The 27,246-nt window shown below is 41.4% G+C and overlaps 1 protein-coding gene across 3 annotated transcripts in view; it reads right to left on the reverse strand.

Moving 5' to 3' along the window:
• dab1b (DAB adaptor protein 1b) overlaps positions 1-27,246 on the reverse strand; it is an 87,238-nt gene that overhangs the window by 58,792 nt on the left and 1,200 nt on the right. The gene's annotated exons all lie outside the window — the stretch shown is intronic.

Below are 27,246 nucleotides of genomic sequence, written 5' to 3' on the forward strand. Positions count from 1 at the left end.
TTTTTTCCCTCTCTCCTCCTCCCCTCTCCTCTCCTCTCCTCTCCTGTCAGTGGTAGCCCCATCACTAATCTGTTGGGATGCAGTGCAGCATCTCTGCCGGGGTTTTCTGGAAGTGGATTTGTAAGAGAAACACCAGTAAGCTTCTCTCTCCCTGTCTTAATGGCAGATTAGAGCCTTGCTCCAGCATTAAGTCGACAAACACACAGAGCCGTGATGGAGCCTCGCAGGCAGGTACAGGAGTAAGGTGGAGCAGCTCGGAGAAGAGACTTGACATCCGTCAGAAAAGTGGGAGCGAGGAACAGAGGCAAAGAGCGGGGGGGAGGGTGATCTTCATAAACTAAGCATAAGCTGCTTAATGTACCACCTGCTAATTCAATTTTTCACAGGAGAAAAAACAGGTATGGTGAAAAGGACACATGAACCCACACATGTTTATCTTTTCACGTTGATGTTAGGATGTTCAGAGAGGTTGACCTTTTTCCAGACATTGGGTTTGATTGCTGCTCATATGTGCAGTGTATTTTTGTCCCCTGTACAACAAATACCATCCCATGTCTGCAGTTAATATCAAATGGCACAGACACACAGTTATTTTTATTACCTGGTGTCAGTTTTGTGAAATGTGCAGTGTAATTATAGCGTTTTTGGAAGAGTAAGACAGTATTTCATGTATATTTTACGAAGCACAAGAATAAACCGAAGGCAGCAGATAGTGGAAATGTGAGTTTTGGATCATCTTAATGTTGTGTGAACTTACACTCAAAATTACCATATCCTTATACATTTTCAGTTTGGTTCATAGGAAGTAATGATGCATAGCCTGTTTACAAAGGTCTGGAAAGAGTAAAAATGCCGATGCATGATGAGGAGGAATGTGGATGGTGGATATTCTGCCCCTCCACAGAAGCTCAAACCTCGACATAAACTGAAGAAGAAAAAGGAAACTGTAGTTTTAAGTGGGCAGTGAGAAGAAACAGGGCAGGGGAGAGCTGAGGAGTGGAATTTGAACTCAAGGATGCAATGATCAGATTTAAATGGTCAAAGGTCACGTGACGTCATAAAACACAGTTTTGGCTTCATGAACGTGATGTCTCCGTAACACCTTGAGGGAATTTCTTCACATTTTGCACAAACATTCATTCGGACTCAAGGATGAACTGATTAGATTTTGGTGGTCAAAGATCAAGGTCAGTGTCACGGCACAAAACACTTTTTTAAAAGCTTTCACACAAATGGTTAATATTTTATATGACTCTGAATAAACAGGGATGTAATCCGAAACTAGTGTGAGTGGCAGAGGCATACAACTGTGAGGCAGTAATTCTGATTAGATGCACTATGACTGACAGTTTCCACAGACTTCATTATCTCTGATGTCCATCGCAAAAAAAGAAAAATTTCCATTAATCTCAGATATCATCATCATCATTTGGAAAAGATGGTCCTTAACTTCAGAGCCCGCCTAAGAGAAAGTAATCTGTTACAGTTGTCAGCACATCCACAGACACACTGCCAACAGGAATGGTTAATATCTAATCATATTAATCTGATCTTTCATCTGTATTCGGTCTATTTAGTTGTTGTACAGTAAAATCAATACTTACGATAAGGACATAATAAAACCCCTCAAAGACCACTGGGTTTTTTCTGGTCCTTACACTGAGAACCAGCTGTCAACACGCTGACATCCCGGCTGCGTTCATCTGCTGATCGTGCAGATGACGTTCCTGCCTCGTCAAACCTCTGGACGCTGTGTGACACAGTCGGAGGGACTAACGTGATTTCACGTGCCAGGTAAGGTAGGCCGGCAGCAAACAGAACAGAGGGCTTGTTACTGGGTCAGCGCTGTGAACCGGCACTGCAGCTCACACATTTGACCTACATTACACTCCACACAGCCTGGATGAGCTGCACTCCAGTCTCTGGACGGATTTTGAAAAAACAGCAGATAAGCCACAGTAACGCTGTACCGAGTGTACCAGATAACTGATGAGTTATGTTGACGTCACCTGCTCGTGATAAGTGATATAAATATAAACTACTCTGTTGTTTGCAGCTTTTTTTTATTCCTGCTCCAAACTGACCAGCTCTTAAAGAACAACACATTGATTCGGATCTAATAAACATGAAACCAAATAGATTCTTACTTAGTATAAAAACTTATGATTTCTGTTTATAGCTCTCATTTACTTTAATTTTCTGTTAATTGTGTTAATTCTTCAGTTATGTGTCTTCTAGTCGGGACAGATGGTCCGATTCGGCATCCTCAGTTTTATAGGCTTCTTCTTCTGCCACTTCTTCTCTAAATTAAATGTTATCATCCTCATCGAGGCTACGATCCAAAGTCTAACTAACTTATTTACGCTTAGCCTCTTGCTCAGTTTGGCACAAAACCACAGAATGATATGTGAGAAGCCTAATTTATTCATAGAAAGATTCAAAGATCAGGCAACACAGTCTCAAGTGACGTTGTGTTTGGACACAATATTCTGTTTGATCCCATGGCAGACATATTTATTTTGGTTGTAGTAGTTGGTTCCCAGAGGAGGAGCAGTGGGATATGTGAGAGTGAAGAAACAGTGGAGGATGTGTCTGTTTGTCTATTGGTGTGTTTCAGTTCTTTACTTTCTGTTACAGGCTTACACATGCTCACATAACAATGTACATAACTTTAGTTTTTATGGCTCCGAGCTGATGACAGTCAGAACCAAAGGCATTATGTTTTTGGGTTGTCTGTCCGTCCGTCCCATTCTTGTGAACGTGACATCTCAGTAACACTTTGAGGAAATTTAACACAAACACAAAATTTAACACAAACATTCACTTGGATTCAAGGATGAACTGATTAGATTTTGGTGGTCAAAGGTGAAAGGTAAATGTGACCTCACAAAACCTGTTTTTGGCCAGAACTCATACACTAAATATGACACAATTTATCTCAAATGTCTATAAGGATAAAATGAAGTGATGCCATTTTATATACAAAAGGTAAAAGGTCAACTTCACTGTGACATCACGATGTTCTGCAAAAACACCTCTGGCTATTATTCAGAGCTGTAACTCATCAAGGGGAGATTGTGACCATATTTCCTGCTGGTTGACGGAGGCGTACAACTGTGAGGCAGTAATTCTAGTTTTCCATTGTGCTGATTATGAATTTCAAATGTTTGAAGTGTGAAGGACAAACACAGGATTAAAGCTGTGACCCTTTCGGACTTCTGGAGCCTGATGTGTAAATGATGCACATTCGAAAAAAACATTCTCACACATAAACTAGTTTTTTCAAAGTGAGAATGTGCACACCTCATGCACACTGCACACAGGGCATAAACACGGTTCACTAGAAATAGCGTGATGATGATATGATGAAGATGGACATGAAACATCAGGTGAAAGACATGATTTTGTTGTAAAAATTGGGGCTGTTTTCTAATTTCACTGATTGTGTTATTTTTTTTACCTTCTTTAAAATGTCAAAGGCAGATTTATAAACTGAATCTTGAATGACTTGAGTGATGAAATTGATCACACTCTTTATTTACATTTCAACCATCAGTGTTAAGGATCTTAAAAGCACTTTGTGAGTCTGTTTCAATATGAGCGCTATAAATTAATCATTGGTCGTCTTCCTGATGTTATATAATGATGGTGGAGATATCACTGCCGGTGATGGTTTACAGGTACATGCAATGAATTAGTGGTAAGGGGGGATATAAATAGCCGCAGCTATGTGTAATGGTTATGGCGTTGTGACAGCTGCAGTGATGCTGTTGGAGAAGCTCGTCGATGTGACACACTCAGTGAAATTGCACTTCTTTGTTGCAGTTGTTTTCACTGACAGGTGTAATGGGAGGTGGAGCTCACACTCGTATTGATATGCAAACAAGTGTGAGACGCTCATTCGTGTGCTCAGATCAACAATAACTGAGATTTATGCGGCTTTCTTTTCTGACAAAAAGAATGAGTATTTTAATTTCCTATTGAATCCTATTGAGATAAAAAAAAACTTCTTTTACAAGAAAGATCTAGCCAAGATAGCAGGCAAACAAACTCACAACATATTAAAAATACCATCAACATAAAATACCACATATATGATGTGACGGCAATTTGAACTATGATGCCCTTAAAAATCACAGTTTTAGTTCCATAAAGCTACTTAAATGTTTATGCATCTGTGTACCTGGAGTACACAGCTCACCTTCCAACTCTGAACAAAACCAGGTGATTCTGAATGTTGGCCAGCTAAACCACACAACATGTAAATCAGACAGTAGAGGCGACCCGCCTCCTGCCACTTCCGGCTCCTGTGCCGCGCTAACACATCCTGTGCCAGTCAGACAAAATTGACATAAACCCTCCGTCAAACTCCTGGAATGACAGCGAGCCCCTTAGTAATGTGTTACTGCACTCTACCTCCGTCAAAGTGCATAGCTGCAATTATACACCGGCCATGGAAAATCATCCATCAATCATCTCTGTTCTGATCCATTGGCAGCTTCCTGTTCAAGACATATCAAAGCATCTGAGACATATTCCCAGTTTAACCTAAACTGTCAACTGCAATTTTCCAACACTGTTTATTTCAATATTTCTTTGCGGGCAATTTAAGTTGCGTTAACCACCAGAACTGAAACTGCAGGTAACAGAGAACATTATGCTCTATATTATGTTCCCAGTGAACTTGTACAGGTGAAACACACACAACTATGGCTTAAACATATATATTGCAAAAAAAAAAAAAAGATTTAAACACAGCTCCTCTTTTTGCCTTTTACTTGACATATAAAAATAGGAACCCCTCAGTGTGTTGTCAGTGTGTTGTCAGTGTGTTATCATAACACGCCAAGGAGGTTTTTTTTGTATATCACGACACCTCAGACTGTACTTGACAGCACTTTAAACAACTGCACCACTGACTTGTAAAGTAAACACGAAGGTAAAGACATCCATGTGTTGTTGTACTGTATATGTAAATGCATGCGTGGGTGTGTGTTTCTCCCACCAGTTGTGTTTGTGTGTCTCCACTAGTGACTGACTCCTATTCCACATGAGTAACTATGTGTTTTGATGTGTGGGTCCCTCCTGTCTGACCCGCGTGTATCTACAGACCACAGGAGGATCTGCACGTGAGCACACGTACAATACTACACTCTAACACACACACACAAACACACACGTGTAAATGCACACATGTAGACACAATGCAGACCTTTTCATGGTATGTGGACAGCCTATTAGTGGGACAAAAGCGGATGTTTTCCTTTTCATTTGAAAGAGATCAGTGGATTTGCACAAAGGCAACCCAATTTAGACATCTCTAACAAAGCTCGCCTTCTCCATCCCTCTCCTCTCCACCTCACTCTCTGTCCCTGTGGCACATACATTCACACATTTGTATGCTCTTTGAGGAAGTAGCAGTTCTCATCCAAAAGCCCAAGCTGTGAGAAAAGGGGATTGTGCAGGATAGTGACTGAAGGGACAGAATTAGTGGGAAAGTGAGAGACAGAGAGTGATCATGAGAGAGAGCGAGCGTGAGAGAGAGAGAGGGAATGAGAGAGAGAGAGAGGTGCATATGGGTGAGAAAGGTCCCCTGTTTTAAAATGCTTTAATCTCACTCTGAAGCCGTTCACCCAAGAGTTAACACTGTTGCTTTATGAGGGACCTACTCTCCTCTTCTCTGCTCTCTTCTTCTGTCAACACATTTTTTTATTTTTTTATTTTGGAGCTCAAATTAGCAATTCAAATGGGGGCTATTTGGATACGCTCGCCCAGCTTCCTCCCCTCGGCTTTCCAGGCAGTTTGACAATATTTTTGTTAAGCCCCATTTCCCCCTAACGCAACTGTAGCAACGGGGGAGAGAGAGGAAATGGGGAGATAGAGGGGAGGGCTGGTGACGGAGGGAGAGAGCGGGAGAGAGGGCATATGCAGCGAGTGATAGTGTGGGTGTGGAAGGTCAAATAGGAGACAGAGTGGTCTTTGCCATTTGGCGTGTTCTCTCCGCTAAGCTAATATGAGGGATAATGACAGTTATTGGAATAATATGGTTCCGTTTAGAGCTAAAAGGTTTAAAATCATTCAGGGATTATAAAACAGTGCCACCCTGCCACTAGATGATGAGCCATTTTTACAGCCACTGGCTGACCCGAAGGACAGGATGTACTGTTTTAAGTTAAATTTCCAAAATGCTGAATATCATGATTCTGCCAAATCAATATATTCATAAATGTTTGTCAGACAGGCTTGAATATACAGTGTAGAAAAACAGGAACCAATCAGTTAAGCACCTAACAAACAAAAAAACATCTGTATTGGTGTGGACAGTCGTCACGGTAAAGTGTATTTGCTTCCAGGTTGGAAATCGACTGTGCCTCCTTCACTTTGTGTAGGTTTCAATCTGATTGAACTTTGACATGTGAAATCGTTTGGCTCGGAGCCACATGGAGAGAGAGGGGCCGCTGCTTGGCTGCAAGGTGCAAGGACAATGGTGCAGGTTCGTGACAATAACTAGGTTTCCATCCAAACGTAATCTCAAACTTCACCTGAACTTCAAGAAAATCTGCAAAAGAGAACCTCTACCCAACATCCACTACGGATAGCAGGAGCAGGTTCATTAAGAGAAACAGCCAGTCATGCACATTGTCCAGTCAGGTGTCCGCTTGTTTCATGCTTTAATCTGAGGAGGGTTACAGTCTCCTCATCGCTCCACACAAATCTGTGGTTTCAGTTTGAGCCACATGCTTCATGTTTGCTCCCATTGCACTTGGCTGCATTTTTCTTTTATTGACACACCAACTTTTCCACCTCAGCCACATGTAAACAACTTCCATTCAGGTTTATGCACAAATTTAAAATGGCTATTGTTTGATAAGAAACTGTGGAATCTATACCGTTGCTACGGCCTCTGTACACTTGAAACAAACTAGTTCATATGATGTGTCTCTCAAAAGTGGGTGAAAGCAAAAATGTTTACATGGCAGAACGGCCACACTCAAAGTTGGGGTTACAAGCCTGCCATCATAGAGACAGGTGAATCACAAATATCACTGAAATTGGCTTAATGGCCCACCCTTCAGGACAGTCTTTCCTTGAAGGCATCCGTAGGGTTGCAGCTACAAAAAGTGACAGAAGTAATGTGTCAAAAAAAAATCCAGAGAGCTTGAGAGAGATGTTCAAATCCTGCATCCTGCCTCACCTCTCCACACCCGGTCAATTACTGAGTGAAGTGGGCTCGCTTGATGGATCTGAAGGTTGCAAAAATTGCTGGAGGCCGCCCTTGAAGACATAATGCAATGGACACTTTTAACTTCCTGGAAAACTTTCCTGTGGACAGTGGAATTTAAGTGATGACCTCATCCTGTACTAATCAAAGATGTAAAGACCACCACACATTTTTAACTGATCTCGCCCTTCTGCACTTTCCAGAACAGGTACATCTTATCTTAACAAATAACTCCAGCCCCCAAAAACCAGTTTCCCAACAGGAATTACATCATATTTAAGAAGATAGGATTTCATTGCGTCTTGCGTCTTTAATAGAACAACATTTAAATTAAATCATCACCAAGACACACATTAGAGGAGAACCACCGAGGCCCTGATGTCGTGTGAAAAGAAATACAACAATGTGTTTCTTAATGCAGAGGATTTCATTCAGAGCTTGTTTTCATCCATTACTGGTACTGAATATAACATGTTTGTGAAATAAAATATCTCAGGTGTTCTCTATCCTATTAAAGTCGAACTGCAGTAATTGTTTTTGGGCTGACTGTGCGCGCAACCAGCCCCAGTGCATCAGTATATTCCTGCTGGGCTCACCTCAGTGGTCGGGTCAGGCTAAAGGGAGGGATGGAGGTGGCAGGAAGGTCCCATAAAGAGAGAAAAGTTGCACCACATTGGCTTTAAACATTATGATTAACGGTAATTTAAGGAACACACACACATTTTCTCACTCCCTCTAGTACCTTCTAGAGGACATGAGGGTGAAATTAGTATTTTTCCCTACCTCTCTGTGTGAGATGAGGGGAAATATGACAACAGCTAATGAGGCGAATGATATATCTCCCTCATGCGTGGGCTCCTATCCCCGGCTCAGCCACAGACGCCAAATAAATGTGGCTCGGTTGGCACGGCCCAGCCAATTTCAGTCACCCTACAGATTGTATGTTTGTGCAATATCATCCAAAACAAATAGAGGCGGGTGAGGGAAAGTGACAGTTAAATTGCAATTCAATATGCCTCTGTCCTGTCAATCAGGTCTGACTGATTAGCGGCGCTTGTTCATCTAAATGTATTGTATCACCTCCTTGCCAAAATATAATGTGATCCTTTCATGCGTGGTAGGCCTGGGCTGTGGCGCAGTGCTAAGTCAGCGCTCTGGTTAATAAGTCCTTTTCATTAAACAAGCGTTCATTAAACATTCATTCATTCACTCATCCTCATTTGCATTTTCTCATCATAAAAGCATTCATGAAACATTCATTTGTTCACTTGTTCTCATTTGCATGGTTTCAAATGCATTCTTCAAGGAATGAATGGGGCCGAAATAGGCAGAGGGTGAGAGACGGAGGGCGTGGATGAGAGGGAGAGAGACGAGGAGAGGCAGCGAGGGGCAGAGGAGATAGTTATTACTCCATTTGAACAATCTGTACAGTAAATGAAAGTAGAAATTAGATTATGTTTCCTCTCATGATTATGTAGAGGCACTCGCCACAAAAAAAAAAAAAAAATTGCCTGTTGCACAATGCGGGGCCGTGATATGAAAACAAATCATCTCCAATATCAAAACACACAGAGATAGAAAATTCATTCTTGGTTGTGGTTGAATGACATACCTGCAAACACACACACACAATGTCCCATTTTGAAGATGATACAACTAGATAACACCACTCTGTGTAGAAGCTGCCCATCTCGCCATATCCCAAGTAATAAATACTGCAACAACATACAACGGGGTCACGCTTATGACATTGCATTGTTTTATTTTCCTTTTCATTTGATCCATACTGTATGACCGAGCTCTTCCCCATGTGCTTTTTTTTCTTTCTCTCTCTTCTCATGAACAGGCTACACATCAAAGACATATTCAACAAATCCTCTGTGAAATAGATCCGCTTTGCTCTACACAACAGTGCTCTTCATGCAACTTCCAGTATATACAGTATGGTTTGTGTGTGTGTGTGTGTGTGTGTGTGTGAATGTCAATGCGTTGAATCGAATACTGATGATGCAGCGACAAGAGATCATCTTCATACGTCTCTAACCCTGGGAGCATTCTCCATCCTCTATCCGTTATTCATTACCTTCTCCTCCTTGCCTTTTAACTTGTTCCGTCAGGGGAGATATCAATCTGAGTGACAGGTTGTGTGATCCTCCTCCCGGGCTTGGTGGGAGAAGGAGCGCTGTCAACATAAATATCCTTCCTGGATTGGGCGGACATGGAGCAGCCATGGCCACCATGAATCTCTATGATCACAGGCAGACAAACATGAGCCCATCAGCGTGGCTGCGAACGCCATCCTCGCACCCTCCCCTCCGCAGAAAACATGATCGATACTGTCAGTTTAGTGCTTGTTCTTGATTGTTTGTCCATTTTTTGTTCACACGGGCAGATGATGCAGACAGCACGCAGCATGCAGACGGCCGTGTCTTGCAGGGACACGTGCAGAAGACCCACACTAGTCCTATTAGATGAAAACACACTTTCAGCTCCACACTTTCTTTAGAAGAGCGCTTCACTTGACCACAAAAATCAGGTGCATTAGAGTCTAACTAACTCAGACTCTTTGGTGCACATTGTACCTGCACACATTTTGATGTAGAGGTCAATGTAGAGGGACTTAAACTCCCAGCTCCAAACACAGGGAATATAACGACCAATAAAAACAATTAAAATAAAAGTAGATACTTCAAGATACAAGATACTTCCACAGTCCAATATGATTTCATAAAAATAGCAATAAGAAATAAATATGACATAGCTAATCTACAAGTCACATCCTTGACTTAAATCAGATGAGATGGTAGGTCTTGAGCCTAACAGTAGTGTGTATCAGAGAGACTGTCCTCCCATAAAAAGCAACCCCACAGGTCGTGTGTGCAAGCAGCTTATTATGACCCATGTTTTATTGTTAAGCAACATCTAACGGTCGTGTGATTCAGCATCAGTCTGAAACAACTGAGTGACCATTGTTATTATGATGGGAGCAAAGGAGAGTCAGGTGACACAGTTATAAAGTGTTATTATTATTATTATTGTAACCATGGTGATGAACCTATAACAAAGTACTTATTTAAACCCAAACCATGACCTTTCCCTAAATGAATCAAAGTTGATTTTGTGTCTGGACCTAACTGAACCTGTACCATAGCACTGTCACAACATGAAGTGGTTTGTTATTTATTGTTCAACAGTGATTCGAAACAGTTTATCCGTGGCGAATCTCCTGCTGCTGGAGGGGCAATAATTCAGGAAAATCTCTGACGAGGGTGTATCAGAGTTATAGTTTCATTTTACATTTTCAAAAGGTGAAATTGTTTTTGACAAGGTAAACTGAAACAGATACACTAAGTACTATGTCACAAAGAGGCATTTTTATTTTCAATTGAACTTGCAGCTGCAAAATGCATTGTGGAATTCCTCCTAAAAGAGACAGAGCTTCAGCAGGTGTGCATTGCTTTTCCATAAAGTTAAGGATCTTGTGAGGGACAGGTAAAAAAAACAGAATGAGCATCAAAGTAGCAGAGGCCAAGATATCCTGACTTTTAGTCCTCTGTATGAAACTACCCACCCAATCCCTGGATCCTACATTTCCCAAAATCCAACTTCAGAGCATCTTTCTTCACACCTACACCCTGCCAGATAAAACACCCACATCCTTCAAACTCTGTACCCCCAGGGTGTAAGTCAGGCTGTCTGTTAAAAAGTCTCATCTCAACCTAACTGAACACCCATGGGAGACGGTGGTCTCCACTGCCATCATCAAAACACCAAGTTTGAAAGATTTGGACAAACACAGCCAAGGAGCATTGAAGAGGTGATGGTGCTGCAACACGATCTTAGTAAGATCTCTACAGTTAATTTTTCCCCATCTGTATTCTGAACAATGAGATTAGTCTTAGGCCAGTTATATACTTGCTTTTAACAACATGTTTGCGTGTCCCTCATGGTTACCTCACAGGTCCAGTGTTTCTTGGGAGTGTTGGTTTAGTACATCCTTAAAAATTAACGGTACTCATCCATGAGATGCAATTCAGCACATGACCTGTGGGGGTAGTAGCAGAGAGTAGAGGGGAGATCCGAACTGTTTTCCACCAGGGATACTCAGACTCTAATCTAATCCTCCAGATACACACAAAGTACACAAGCAGGTACGTGAACAATGGTGCTGGTGTCGCCAATGTCTGTCGTTGGTAAAAGCAAGTATATGAGTGTTTTAACTTTGTAGATGTTTTGGGATTGATAACAGCTCCTCTCAAAGGTTCAAAATCAACTTTAAACTTCTCTAAAGATGATAACTGGTCTGAACTACACGTTGCCATTCAGGTTCAGGCTCAAACAGCACTGTGATTGTTTTCCTACTTTCTGTTCTGTTTTCATTTGTAACACGTGCTGTTGCTTTGGTGCCCTTAATTTATATGTAGTCATTTTTCAATTATACACCCACATGCACACACTGACGTTAACAGTGCAGCTCAGTGGGGAGTGAAAAACCCTGAGGTAAAAGAAACTTAGGACATTGCAGCAAAGTCACAAAGTTAGAACACTCAAAACCAAAGTAAATTCATTTCTGAGTTTAGTTCACCCAAACCCTTGACTAATGTTTTAAAAAGAGATAAATAGTAAAATGTAGGAAGAATAAATGACCCTGAGGCTGCTCCTTGCACCAGGCGATCTGTGTTCGAGAAAAACTGATTTTGTTACCTTGTTTGTCTGTAAAATGAGCACCATCATCTACAGGTAGTTTTAACCCTAACACTTCATCTCTGTCTCCCTCCCCCTCTCTCTTTGCCCAGCCAGAGCCAGAAACAGCAGATGCAGCTTATTGCACTCTGTCTTCCTCCCTGGGACGTTATTAAAGATTACAGCAGATAATCGCAGTGGTATCATGCCGGATGCCAGGAACAGGCTGCACAATATCATCACATACTGAACAGATCACTTGAGGAACACTGGCCCACTGCGACCTGTGGGATCTGTCCAGGAGTCGGATAACTGTTAAAAGATAACGCTGCTATTGCCAGCGAAGGTTTCACCTGGCTTAAAGGTACAGTCCGTGATCCAAATGTAAAAACAGAGGGGTCAGCCCACCACCACAATTCAAAACACAGGACTGGAACCTCCTGCTATACTTACAGAGGGATTGACAGGCCATTAATTACTGTTACTTACACTAGACAACAACTAAATCTAAGCTATTAATGCATTAACACTTGTTTATATCAGGAATGTTTACAAGTAAAAATTTGATATTTTGAGGAACATGCTAATTTGTTTTTTGAGAGCCATACCACTCTAATGTATGTATGATAACAATGAATCTGCAGCTGGTTAACTTAGCTTAGCATAAAAACTGAAACGAGCAGGAAACAGCTAGCCTAGTTTTGACTGTATGTATTTAAAAAATAAATAAATCTGCCAAATAACTTCTTACTAACTTCAAGGTAAATTTCTAATCTGTACAAGAACATACACTCCACTTTAGGTGATGTAATAACCTGTTAATTAGAAAGCTTTATTTATTTTTTTATTTATTTTTCAGTGGTGAAATGGTGTGACAAGATGTGACAAACGTACAGTATGACATCGTACACAGATGCCAACATATACCATATTGGTGAAATAAAGAAACAAGAAAAGAAAAAAAAACTTACATAGAGGACAGGTGCTAACATTTGGCTAGATTAAATGTTGTTTGAGTGTGTGTGTGTGTGTGTGTGTGTGTGTGTGTGTGTGTGTGTGCGTTTGTGTGTGTGGGTGGGCAGACCTGAGCAAGCTTTATTAGACTACCTGTCTGCGTCGATCTTTGCGCTAAGCTAAGCTGACTGGCTGCTACAGCTTCATATCTGTCGTACACATAAGGGTAGGACATTAAGTGTAACAAACTTCTCATCTCCCAGCAAATGAGCATATTTCCCCAAAAGTGAAACTATTCCTGGAAAATAGGGCATTTAAAGGAACAGGTACATTTTTATTAATAAGCATCTAACAGACAAAATCCTTCATTATATGTTCGCATTTAGCTCAAAATTGTGGTAACATAGGTCCTGTGTAACACATAGCTGCTACAAGTGCCAGTGTGTGTGTACATACATTATGTACATACATTATGTACACACCACATGGGGATTTGCGAGTTTATTTTCCCTACATTTAAATGACCTTCCGTAACTGTGAAATCCCTCCTGAACAACACATCATTGTCGTCGGAGTAAAACACAAGGTCTCTGCCTTTCTGTCAGTCTGTGGGCTGCAGCTTATCAGTGGGCTATCATTGTCTGAGCCACAGCCATGGACACCTGCTCTGCAGAGTCACACACAGGGAGGAGAGGAAGCCACCTGCATACAAATCAGACTGGGCTGTCGTATGCAACGAGGGGCAGGAATGATAGAGAAAGAGAGAGAGCGAGACTGCAGGCTTTGGCTAAGGAAATAGAAACAGTTAATTAGCAGGGATGCTCATAATGCTATCCTGTCCTCCCCTGCAAACAGCTTCCTCTGTGACTGCAGGTGCTGAAAGAAATCATGGATGATAGAGTCATGCCGCTATTAAAACTGGCACTGAATGGATATTTTCTTTTTTACTGTATTGATTTTTCATCACATAACCCTTGCATCATTGTTAAATATGTGTCAGGGAAAACATTGTACCGACTAATGGTGCTGTGGTTTTATAACAGTGGCTTCATTTTCCGCACAAAAAAAAAAAAACAAAAAAAAAAAAAGCAACCTCACACATTTGTGTTTTTGGTGAATTCACATCCAAACAGTTGGCTGTTCCACTCGTCTGGGTTGCATAACGACCACAGCTGACTCATAAACACAGCAACCTCTAATTAATATTTTGTTGAGTACCCGAAGCAAGGTCATTATCGCAACACTTCAGTTATAATCACGGCTGCTCGGCATTGATGCAGTACAGGCAGAGGGTGAGATATAAATATTCTGTTCTTCTTGGTGAGCGCTGTTTTGATTTTAAACTACAGCCTCTGGGAGAATATTAACAGTCTGTAGCAAATGAGGAAACCAGTTTATGACCTCTGATGTCTTTTTCTCTGTTGGAGGAAGAAGTAGGTTACAACGTTATCATGTAGAACAAATCTCTGACTGACAGAGTCTGGAAATAAGGTTGTGGTTCAGCTGTCAGTGGCAGGCCAGTATGAAATATTTACCACGTAGCGTTACCTTTGAAATAAATTAGCATATATTGTATCATAAATCATTTAACCTTTTTTCTATGTAGTCGCATATTGAAAGTTGAGAGTGGTGTATTATTGTGACAAAATCAGATTTAGAATTATTATTAAACTTTCTCCCTCTTGCTCACTTGTGTCAAATAATAATGATATTGATCATTTTTAGCCATGTGATGTGGTCCCTGAGATGTTAATGTGAGTCAGTGGTGATGTCTTGACTTTCCATCAGCCTCAGCTTTACTTTGTATTATTGCTAATTAGCAAATGTTAGCACCATAACCCTAACATCCTAAACTCAGATGGTGAACATGGAACACGTCATACCTATTATCATTGCCATTAAGTCCCTTTCAGACATGCACCCCTTTATCCTAATCTGTTTAATCTTTAATCTTCAATTTAAAATCATAACGACAATCTCACTAGGTCAGACCTAACATTTCCATATCACTTTCACTGAGATTAACATAAAGGCTGCTGCAACAGAGAGAAGGACTGACTGTATTCATGACTTGCTCTGCTTTCCACAATCACTGCAATAAATGTATTAGCTCATTATTTGTCTTGGATGCACAAAACCGGTTTAACAAACTAGCAAACACTGTGAAGGAGCCAACTTTAAAAGGCACTGAGCAGATTTTGTCATATCAGATTAGTCTATAAAAACAATTTTCCCCTTATGGTACAAGTGGGAAAGAAGAGGTTTAAAAAGAAAACCCTCACAATAATAGTCTGACCAACAGTCTCTCCATTTATTTCCAAAGTTCCTTCATGCAAACTGTAAAGAAGACTTAATGAATATTCACCAAACCAGTTTACATATAACATGTCAGCAAACAGGAATTAAATGAGCCCCAAATTAGCGTCCTGTCATTCAGTACTTGTAGACTGTTGGTAGTTACGCATGGGTTTTAATACGCGCACCCAACCCAGCCCTTATGAGACCAACCCGCGCCGCCCAACCTGCAAAAATAGCCTGCATGTTTAGGTCTATCGCCTACTGTCTTTTTTTAGCCTGGCCTAATGCATTATAATATTAGCCTTATATCATATCATGGGTGCAGACATGTGTGATAAGTGTCAGGCTACTTTATAGTGTGGTAATTCGGATTACTTCCTGTATTTCCTTTCCTGGCATTAATTAAACTCCTAAAACTCATCTCTGTCCCTGAACATTACATATTTCGAAGCCTTAAACTGGCTGCGATGTAACTCTACACCTTTGCCTCATTTAGTATTTGCAGATCTACAAATATGCAACTTCGCCCCACCCTTCAGCTGCTCGCCTGCAGCTCAGACTCTGCTCATCAAACACACAAACCTCTGTTCGTTTTCTCTCTTGCTAGGTACTTTACGCTGCATGATGTCAAGTGGTATAGGAGTAATTCAAGTAAACGTGTTCGAACCAGAAACCGACTCTGAAGACGAAGAAGAAGAGCAAATTGTCGCCTGTAAGTCAATATCAGAATTGTATGTTATCGCTCTACGACAATAAAAACGTAATAGTAATAGAGCCTTTGGCTTGACTACATTATCACACGGCTAATAATGTGTTGCTAATGTTAGATAAACCTTGGTTTCAGAAGTTAACTCTGACTAAACAACTGTGGCTAAGTTAGCTTGCGAATTACAGATAATTGCCTTAATTATCTGATAACCTGGCTTCTCCTCCGACATGACACCCCACAGTTTGACAGGATCCCTGGTATGTAAACCTCGCTTCCGCGGGAGAAAAAGAACAGTCTTCTTCCTTGCTGTCGCAACTTTTGTCACCACTTTTCTCTTTTCATCACTTTTCTCTCTCTCTCTCCTCTTGGGCACCAGGCGCTGAATATCACCTTCCACAAATGTAATAAATGTGCCATCATGTCTGAATGAAGTCACAGGGTAAAAGTCACCTATGTCTGAAAGACAAAAAGCCATCACTTTAGACGAAGACAGCAATGCTATCTATTCCATGTCTGAAAAGGGCTATAGTGAGCATTTTAACAAGCTGATATAGCTCAAAGCAGCACTGAGCCCAAATATAGCTGCCTAGTATAACTTTCTGCCGAGAGTTAGACAGATCCTTTTGTTTTGTGTGAGAGCACATTACAGCGTTCAAGTGGTAGATTTTGTAGAGGTGAGTGATGACAGAAAAGTAGCCATCACAGCTCTGAAGCAGTTTCATCATTGATCTTTTCAAGCATCATATATGTATCTCTTTCCACAAACTTGTTTCACTTCACTTGAATTTCCCCATGATCTGTGAGGTCCTGTAGTGTATGCTCAGCCTTCACTCAGACTCCACTTAGCTTGCTTTTTCTGGAGCTTTCAATCATATCAAACAGGCTTCATCAGCAGAGGGAGTTTGCCTCATTTAATCTTTGCTACATGTACAGTTCTATGCAACTGAAGACTCTCCATCGAGTGATGAAGACTGTGTAATGTGGTGAGAAGCGGTGGAACAAACAAGTAAGTGGACCTTGATTTGATATTGTTTTGTCAACTTTCTAATGGTAAAAAAAAACTGTCAAGTTCAGCTACTATCTAATGGTGCAAGTACAGAAGATTCAAAAAGCTTTGAGAGATCTCCAGTGCCACTTTGTTTGCCTGTGTTAATTTTTTACTGTGCAAATCTATGGTCATGAAAGCTCATGTAATGAAACATGAAAACAATGCAAACCAATACAGTATGCTACAATCTGACATGATGGTCAGAAATAATGTGAAGCAGCGCTGTGTGACACACCTTGTCATATTTGTATTTGATCAGTAATCAGTATTACATTTTTCATTGGCATGGAAATTAACTTAACAAGGTCAGGATTACTGCAGAGATTAATTAATTTAACTAAATACAAGGATCACAACACACATAGCACAGCTAGATGTCTTCCTGTTCTTTTTAACAGCATTAGCTGGTACAGGAACACCATGACCATGAACCTTAATCTCAACCAATTTTCCAGAACAAACACAATGTCACCTCCTGCGAATGCAAATCCTCCTATCATCATCATCTGGAAAATTCATTAAAAACCCCATGGCCCTACCCCTACCTGTCGTCATTAATGGCATGTCGCATGCATAATGTATGAGGGTGATAAAAAAAAAGATTATGGATTCTGTAATGCGGATCCACCTGCGTAACAAAACAGAGAGGGGTACAGTAAATACTCTCTGGCATGCAATTCAAAGTGGATACACTTGCATGGAGTCACTGGATCAAACATGTCAAATTGAACCATGCATCAGTGACAGTGAAGCCGTGGCGGCCCCATGGGGCAATCCGGGCTTCCCTCCCCATCACTTCGTCCTCAGCATTGATTTGATGTGAACTTGGACCATCTGTCCTGTGTTAATTGCACATGTGCTGCTATGTGGCCTCATTGGAGGGCTGCACTACAGAGGGACCCATAATAAAAGTCTGTGTTTTCTCTCCCAGCAGGCACTCCCCTATGGTTTTCTAGATAATGAGTGAATGTGAGTGGTTCATTTAGTCCCAAAAACAGTTGGTCACCCATCACGCATAAGCCTGAAATTCAATGCCCGATCCAAATTTGAAAACTCAACAGGAAAAAAATGAATAAATACAACTGTTATTCACATTTGGCAATCTGTTGCATTTATGGCAGATGTTCAGAAGTAATCTATGTGCATAATCAATCAGAAAGGTCCAGCCATGTTCTCAATCTTCCTTAAAAAGCTTTGTTTTTCGACCGTCTACAAATGCATCTTTCACATTTTATATCCAGTTTTAGAGCTGTGGTAGAGCAGGGTTTGGACTTGGTTTGGTTTCTGAATAATAATAAGTGGCTAAAGGGGAGATTTAGTCAAAGTGCATTCATCTCGCTGGCTGTGCTGTGGGTGACATCGCTTTCCCCTCTCCTGCTCCCGGTCTCTTTTCCTCTTCCGCGAACAAGCGCTCATTGAAAACAGCAGAGCTGTCCCCTCTGACTTTAATATTACATGGTCGAGATGAGGAGAACACAGGGCAACAGTGGGGAGAAGATATTTTGATGTCGAATGATCAGGGACGATCCCAGAGCAGCTGAGCTGAGAGGAAGGAGGTGAAGCCGAGTGGGCCAGACAGACACAGAGAGAGAGAGAGAGAGCAGAAAACAAAAAGAGATAGAAAACAACAAAGTGCAAAAGAGAGCAAAAGCTAAGAAATAAGACGAGAGAAGGGGGAGGAAAGAGAGATGTAAGAGTGCAAAACAGAAGGCAAAAGTGTGGAAATAAGACAAGAGAGAGTGAGAATGAAAGAGAGCTGTAAGAAGAAGGAAAGCCTGTGATCCTCTGTCTACAGTGAGAAAAGGAACAAGGCCATCCTGCTGGAGCTGGGGAATTGGAAACAGCGAACAGCCATTTCCCCCTCTTGACAGGTGTCATGTTGAGTTCCACGGTGCATGATGTCGGCTTTCTGACACACTTATACAGACATTCAGTTGAAGTGAAATGCCAGTTCTTCACTGTAGTCAGCTGGCATTGGTTAATTACAAAATTTGTATAGTGTATATACAATGTGCTGTCTAAGCTTTTGGATGCCAGTTAGGATGAAATGTAGGTTATTCATTAACTGACATCACTATTAGTCATCCCTTTTTGCAGTCAAAAATAATGACAAAGTGAATTTTAAATTTAGTGTCATAAGAGAAAGAAAAACCACGGTGAAACTGACAGCAGCTATCCGACTGAGCCCGGACACGGAACGAGGAACAAAGAGCACAAATGCTGGAAACTGTATCACACAGGCAGACAGTGTTTCGTTAGGTAGTAAACAGACAACACCAGCATCTAAACTGACCCAAATGAAATGTGCAAGCACATTTTTATGCTTTTTAATGATTTGCTAACTAGCCTGTCAACTGTCGTTAGCATAGCGCTTCCCCAGGTGATTGATTGCTCGTTCAGAAAGTCATGGTGCTGAGCGAGATGTCTGCTGCAAAGCTGGAGTTATGATTCTCCGGGCTGAAACTAGGCAAACTCGGGCATGTTAGCTACGTATGTAGGCTAGTATGTTATATTTGATTTCATCTCTGTCTCGAACCTGCCTCCTGACAGAAGCTGAATGAAGCAATCAACTTGCTTGATGCACAGGTCCTGGTCACACATTGTTGAGATTTAGGAAGCCAGAAAATCTGCTTGCTCCCTGCGATCTTGCATATTTTTTTTTCATGAAATCATTAAAACCGATAAACATGAAACACAGAGCACAGGACATGACTTACTGAGCAGGGCTGAATGCTGTATAGAGAAAAAGGATGTGGAATTTAATTTCAGTTGCTGCTTGCACAAGACCTCTGCCAGTCACTTCAGAAAATTCACTATGATCCATCTCTTTAATGTTAAAAAGCGCTGGGGGAAACCTGTCTAATAAAGCTGTGCAGTCCTTCCTGTGCATGTCTGACAACACAGCGTGCAACACCGTCTCTGTTTCCACAGCAGGAGCAGCAGAGGATGCCAGGCACCTCTCCTGAGAAACAATTAGCTGTGAACTTTAGAGGAGAACAATGATTAGCATGTGTGTGCATGGACAGTTGGGGACTTCAGTCCCCTTGCAGTTACACTATTGATCCCTGACATAATCAAGCACTGAATTACATAACATTTTGCGCTCTCAGAATACCCCACCCCCACTGCTGCCCCACATCACCCCATTCATGCACACGCACACTTTCTCTCTGCTGCTCTTTTCATTTGATTTTTCTTTCCTTCACTGCAGTAACCTCATTTGGACCGCTGGGCTAATTAAAGGGTCCACAAACCAGAGTAAGAGCCCACCATATGCTCTAGCCGACAGTAACTCCAGAGTGTCACAACCTGGAGCATCAGACATACAGTAGCTGTGAGAGCCTAGCTAAAAAAAAAATTACAGCCTTCTGCTCACCTTATACAAATCATAAAACCCCTAAAACTCCTTTAACTAATATTAATTTAATGTGCGTCACATTGTGGTTTTATGATGCGTAACTGTAACTGTAATACTGTGCACTGCACATGATACAAAAGAATGATGTATGCTAATATGTAATGGAATAGCACTTTTCAAAACATATGATAAAAAATTATTAAACAGAACAACTGAGTTCAAAAGGTAAAAAATTAATAATTCAGTAACCTTAATAGACAAGGAATCAAATAAAAGGAGTAAGAAATTCAAAGATAACAGAAAGACGTCCCACAGTACAAGAAGTGATTTAAAATACCAGGCTGACTGCAGCAGCCTGAGCTCCTCAGGCGAAGGCCCACTGGGGCCCTGACGGCAAAAGCACCGGTCACCTTTAATCTTTAGTCTCGATTAAGGAAAAGCAAAAAGACTTACAGCTGAGACTTGGACAGAGCTCACAGGCTCATGAGTGAGTAAAATGCCTGAGCAATAACTAGAGACCAGGTCACTGAAGCGCTTCAAAGTAACAAGACTCTTTAAATCTTTCAAATGATAGATGAAAAGCTATGGTGACGGTTCACATACCTTAATGAAATAAATCCAAATCTTGTGATATGTTTTCATCATGAAAACATCATCATCATGATCACGTTTCTTACATGTCTATAATTTTATAATTTCTTACATTTTAACAAGACTACCCAGCTTTTTTTGTCTATCTTTAAAGCCAATTCATGACATGACATTAATGACGTGTCTTTAAATATATAACATTTTATATTAACGATTGATCTGATTACTAGGGGCTGCATGTTGTGACACACCCAAAGGGAATTTTCACAAGCTCTGCAGTTCCCCTCAGCTCTGTTCTATATGTTTTGGTTTTACTCTCGATACTCTCATAGTGTCATATCTGACCAAAGCAAGCAGCTGCTTAAAAAGCTCTGATGAACTGACTGGACTGCAGAGATATTCAAATGTCAGAAATGTTGTTTCCATCCATCTCTCTAACACTTGACCAGGTCACTTGGTCATGTGGTCTCTGTCCTCCACGATTCTTTGGTTGTGCTGCACAATACAAGCACAGCCATGGTAGCCTTTAGCTGCATATGGGGTCTCCATCTCCATCCAAGACGTTTGTTATTTAATTCTCTACAAATTGCTCAGCTCCCTAAAAAACAACATAGTTTTGGAAAATGTCTTGAGTTGCAATAATATCAGACGAAATTTCCTCCTGTTGCAGTAAACAACCTCTGGACTTAAACATTTAGGCATCGGCCTGTACTGTCAAGTCTCCTGTGTTAGCGTAGGAGTCTTAGGACATCTCAATAAAGAAGTAAGGGACATTAATGTAAAAGTCAGATACCAACTCCTCATTTCAACAGCTTTACAAAGCCTGCAATGTTACATATCCAATGTCTGAAAAGGGATAAAATGAGCAACTGACAGGTGAATACAGTGGAGCATTTAGGGGTTGGTGTAGATTAAAATGGAGCAAAAAAAGAAAGAAAAAAATGGACTTACATTTGCCCCCTGAAGAGAAACACGACTCCATATGAATGCCAACATCATCGGTATCATGTTGAGATGATCGAAAACACCTGAAAAACTAAGGCTTACTATAAAATGTGATAAACTGAGCCACGTTGGGGAACATTGTGCCAGTGGTCATTTTGAAGTAATAAAGAGCATTTCCATTAAATATAATTCTTTTCAGTGCATGGTGAGTTAAACTCACTATGTAGATGTGGTCTGACTATGTGCAGTAATTTAATATGTAACACAAGTAACACTGGAGGTTTATTATTCTTTGTGCGACCCTTCCCAGACTGCAAACAAAGTGTCCACAGCGATGAACTTTAGAGGTGAACTTTTTAATGTGTGTTTTCCAATTTTAAAATCTGACAGATGGCTCAGAGGGCAAAAGTAATGCTGTGTGCAGGCCTGTGTGCTGGCCAACTCAGATAACACAAAAATACATATTAAGCCTATCACCTCTGTGACAATCATGCTCCCATATGCTACTCCACACCTAACTACTAACTACTACTTGGGCACTATCTATCTGTGAAGATCGATAGAAGCTTATCATTATATAAATGTATTGCATTGAAGGGATTTTGTGTGTGTGTGTGTGAGTGTGTGTGTGTGTGTGTCCCCCTACAGTACAGTTTTAAATTTAAAAATACAAGTTAAAAACCACCACTAATATGAACAAAAATGAGACTTAAACTGGACTAAAATGTCACGTATCTCATTACATTTTCATAACTTATTCTTTTGGAGGAAAGAATCCAAAACTGTCTTGAGGCGTTCAGGAGCACAGTGGGTTGTTAGGATCAAACAGCAAAGTTAGGTTTAATAATATCTCAGACTCCTTAAAGAAATTTGGCTGGTATGATATTAACTTACAACACAGCACGTCTAGCTCCATTATTTTGTACAGTAATTAATTACAGTCAGTTGTTAGTCTTATATAACCTCCAGACCTCCTTACAATCTATTTAACACGCTGTCAGGAGTGAGCACCACCCTGTCACTGCTCGGCTCAGGAGTCATTGTGCAGCAGAGACCCAGGAGAAAATAAATGGAAAAAAAAAATGAGGGCAAATAAAGAGATGTGGAGGCTTTCCTCTCATATGTACAACTCATGTAATGAGGGTCATAGTGCCCTGGGCTACTCCACTGTACAGACAGAGAAATAATTTAATTCATGAAGGAGGGAGGGAGGGAGGAGTAGTAGCTTTCCATATCAAAGAGGGTTGGGAGCATTTTGTTTGAGAGGCACATTTTCAAATTCTACAAATTCAATATTCTCTTTTTGATTAAAATTCCAGGCGTCTGCCCTTCCTCTTTTCCTGATTGGTGTGTCAAGGGGGTTTCCAGACAAAGGTAGTGAACTGGATTTAGCTCCTTGAGGCAATTGCTGGCTTCGAGTGTGTTAAGTGCAGCAGGAATCTGTGGGGGTGAATTGTGCAAAAAATCTCCAGGCAGCAAATCCCAAATGCATAGTGGGATCCATGTTCCTTGTAGAGCTGAGAGACACAGCAGTGTCAGACAGAAGGCTTATGTTTTAGTGTGGCAGCGCTCACTCCTCCGCAGGATTTCCACTCACCAGAGCAAACGTCTATCAGATCAGACACATTAAGAAGCTAATTGTCCCCCTTGGGTTGGACTGTTCATTATCTGAGCCAGTGCACAAAAGTCAGTGAAGCAGGAGCAGAAATAGAGGCCATGGCAGGCTGACACATACAAGCATGGTCAGTGGCTCTGTAGACCAAAAACAGGCATCAACTTAGACAGCCTATGGTTGCACCGAGCTTCCAAGCTGTGCGTGGTTTCCCTCTGTAAACAGGAAATCCCTCTGTGAAATTGTCAGCTACAGCGTTGCAATTACAGGCTACAGTTTGCTTTTTTTTTTCTTTTTTTTTCCCAGAGTACATAACCTGCTAGCAACAATATTCTAATTCACTTTTGTCTGTCTCCTCAATAATAAATTCTGCAATAGGCCAACACCGGATAAAAAGCTGTTTCACCCCAGGGAAAGCCAGTCTTTGCCATGTGAGGTGTATTGTTAACATCACACCGCACACATTAGTCTGTATTATCCAGTAACTCCAGTTCTTTGAAAAGGGTGACACCTTCTTTTCATGGAGAAAAAAAAAAACCTCTAATAGCAGCAGGAGCCAGGTTGGATCCCATCCAAGTAGAGTCGTATTGGCAGGTGAACATTTAATACCATTCGCTCCTCCCCAGTGAGAGCACAACAACAGACCCTGTTCCCTTTGAGCTCTAACAAATAACTTTACTCTTTATAGCCAACGTGTGTCTTTATTTCCGCACACAATTGAGTCATGATGGGATTACCCATTGTGTGTACAGCTGCAGTCACAGGATTAGGGATGACTAGGGATGATGGCAGAGAAAACACCATTCTAACCAACTGCACAACGCCAGGCACTGGCTCCACAAATGCCAGTTTGGAAAGCCGCCCCAAGACCTAAATCATACCGCAAGTATATTATCAACAGATGCTAACATTATATCTGCTTCTTTGAAATACACAGTATTTGCTCTAAATGCATGGATAGGGACATAGCAATGAAACAGTGGTTTCAGTGTGGCTGGAATATGTTCAAGGTATTCCTAAATGTGCTTCTCACCACCACCTGTCAGCCTTCTCCTCTCTGTTGTTCATACCTTCGTGACAACAATCACATATCTGTGACTGTGGATGCACGTACGCTTTTGTATGTGCGCAGAGGAGGTGAGCAATGACTGTCAGAAGTGACACGTGATGACTGGGTCTGCAAGACACACCATTATCACGACTCTCACACCTCAGGCAAAACACGTGTGTGTGTGTGTGTGTGTGTGTGTGTGAGTGGGCCGTGATAACAGGGTGCACCTCGTGCTCACATGCATCTTGTAAGACAGAGCTGCACATCTCTGCTGGCAGATGGGCCTCGTATGAGTGAAGCAGCGCAGCCAGCGTCATGGGAACAATGACTAGCAATGCTGTTATTACACCTCACGACAAACTGGTAATTTGGTGTAATTCTAGTCAGTGTCACAACAGCAGCGATGTGCATTTGAAAAGCTGTCATGTTTTTCAAAGGCTGCAAGCTAGTGGATGAGGCTGAGGTGACACCATGTTTTTGGGTGATATGCTAGTGTGACACCCCCGACCCGGGTGAACTGGAGTCACGCTGAGAGGCAGAGATGTCAGACGTGGCGGGTGATCAGCGGGGACACTGTCCAGCCGTCCCGTGCCAGCACAAAACTGTCATTAGTGTGTGTGTGTGTGTGTGTGTGTGTGTGTGGCTACATCGTCTGAAGAGAGTAGGAGGGGGTGGGTGTGCCAAGGGAGACACAGTGACTCACATTGTACATGGGGAGGGGATTGAGAGAGGGAAAGAAGGATTGGGAGTCACTCATCATCACACATGTGCCCACATCATCCCCCTCCCTCATTACAGCCTACACCACCCACACTACTAAGAGCATGTTTGCACCACATTTACACACACACACACACACACACACACACATATACGACAGCATATGAAAGAAGTAGCCTCTACATCAGGGTGTCAGAGGAGCTTGTCTGTAATGGGCAAAGCAGGCTGTGGCAGTGAATCAAGCACTTATCCAGAGCAGCCATCCTGTATAATACAGTACTCACAGTTAGAGCAGACATTCAGAGAAAGTGGTTAAAAGCTTGGGCAAATTATCATGTTTCATTGTCTGCGTCATGATGGAGGCTTTCTGGCAGTGACAGGTCACAGCATGCAGTATTCCACAATTTGGATTTCACAGATTGAATAGAAAATGCCTATTTTCTGCTGGCTTTGATTGGGTCAGACGGTTATTTGCCTGTGCATGAGGCGTTATGAGCAGACGACTGTAACACTGATGCCAAAAGTCTAATGATAATCTTGTGTTTCAGAGTGAATATAGCCACAGTTTTTTTTTCCAAACATCTAACCTGCCTGCAGTATAGCGGCAGTGTGATGCAGCTTATCCTCCACACAGATAAAAAGCTTTGGCGTGCAATTACTAAATTAGTCGAGAAATTAATTTCAACCCAGTGAACTGACACAGAAACGCACTGAACTGCTAATCTGGGAGCAGGAGGGCTAAAAATCCTCTGGAATTTAAAGTTTAATGGATTAATGATGTCAAGGCTCTCAAGTGGATAGGACTGTAGCACAAAGTAACTCTGGAGGAATTAAATTGCTTATGGGGTATGTCCGACAGCAAGCCCAAGGAGTTTTCTGTAACAGTTGCCACTTCTTTGTGGAGCAACCCACTTCTGCTGATGGCTGTGCAGTCTAAACTACCCACGATGCATCAGAGCTATTGTCATGAGTCTTTTATTTCGCTTGCCTGGCTTTTCCTTCCGCACAGGGTCTGTGAATGCCTTTATGAGTCGGTAAAACAAGCTTTTGTCCACATGTGACACGGCCTATTGTTTTCTAAAAGCCCATCCAGGGACATGGCATCATGTAAGGGCATCGACAACATCACTGATCACTCAATCAGCCAGCAGTGATTAGTCATAGCCGAAGAGTTGAAAAATGCTAAATAAGTCTTAGGCCTATTTCTGATTGGCTCCACCACACAAGAAGATTAACACAGTGTTTTAATGAACTTGGACCCAAAGGCAAAAGACTGAATTAATCATTTTGGCAGGAAATTTTTTTTGTTTTGTTTTTTTTTTTAAAGCCTTTGCTATTGTCTGCAAACACAGTTCATGTGTAAACTTTAGCATAAATGACTCATTGTGAAAACTGTTATGTAAGACCTGAGTGTTGGACAAAACAGTAGTAGACTGCTTGGTCCGACAGACTGGAGGTCTCTGTGGGAAGGAATACATGCACACATGTGACCTCAGACACACACGCACACACCACAAATGTACATAGAATATACATAAAATCACATGCGCTAACATGAGCCCATGTGTTCTGTGGGAAAATGTGACTCCAGAGATCCCGTAAAGGTTTATCGAAAGGCATGGATTTGGGCTCATGCGAGTGGACAGCCTTTCACTGGCTGTCGAGTTAATGGTCTACAGCCATTTTAGAGGCTCTGTGAAGGTGTCTGCTTATATCACATTCACATCATATGTGATGGACGGTAGAGATAAGATTTCTGTGTTTACAACTTGTGAGCAGTCATGTAATCAAGCCGGATGGTATGATTGCAGTTGGTCAAGTGGGGATTAAAATACTGTGCATTGGCAATATAAAACAGTATACATTAAATTTCGGTTTAATTATAATGAATAATGTTTTTTGGCTGAGGTGAGGTGTCCACATTTGTCTGGTTTTCAAGCACAAGTTGGATTCATCACAGATCAGAAAAATCCACGATTCACAGGCTTAATTACAACTTGGAGGTTGACTTGAATGATATAAGTAGTAAGCTCATATATGCTCCGATATGACATG

Source organism: Trachinotus anak, unplaced genomic scaffold, assembly GCF_046630095.1.
Source record: "Trachinotus anak isolate AG129_WGS33_773 ecotype Australia unplaced genomic scaffold, CSIRO_AGI_Tana_v1 ptg000012l, whole genome shotgun sequence".
In the NCBI taxonomy this organism is placed as follows: Eukaryota; Metazoa; Chordata; class Actinopteri; order Carangiformes; family Carangidae; genus Trachinotus; species Trachinotus anak.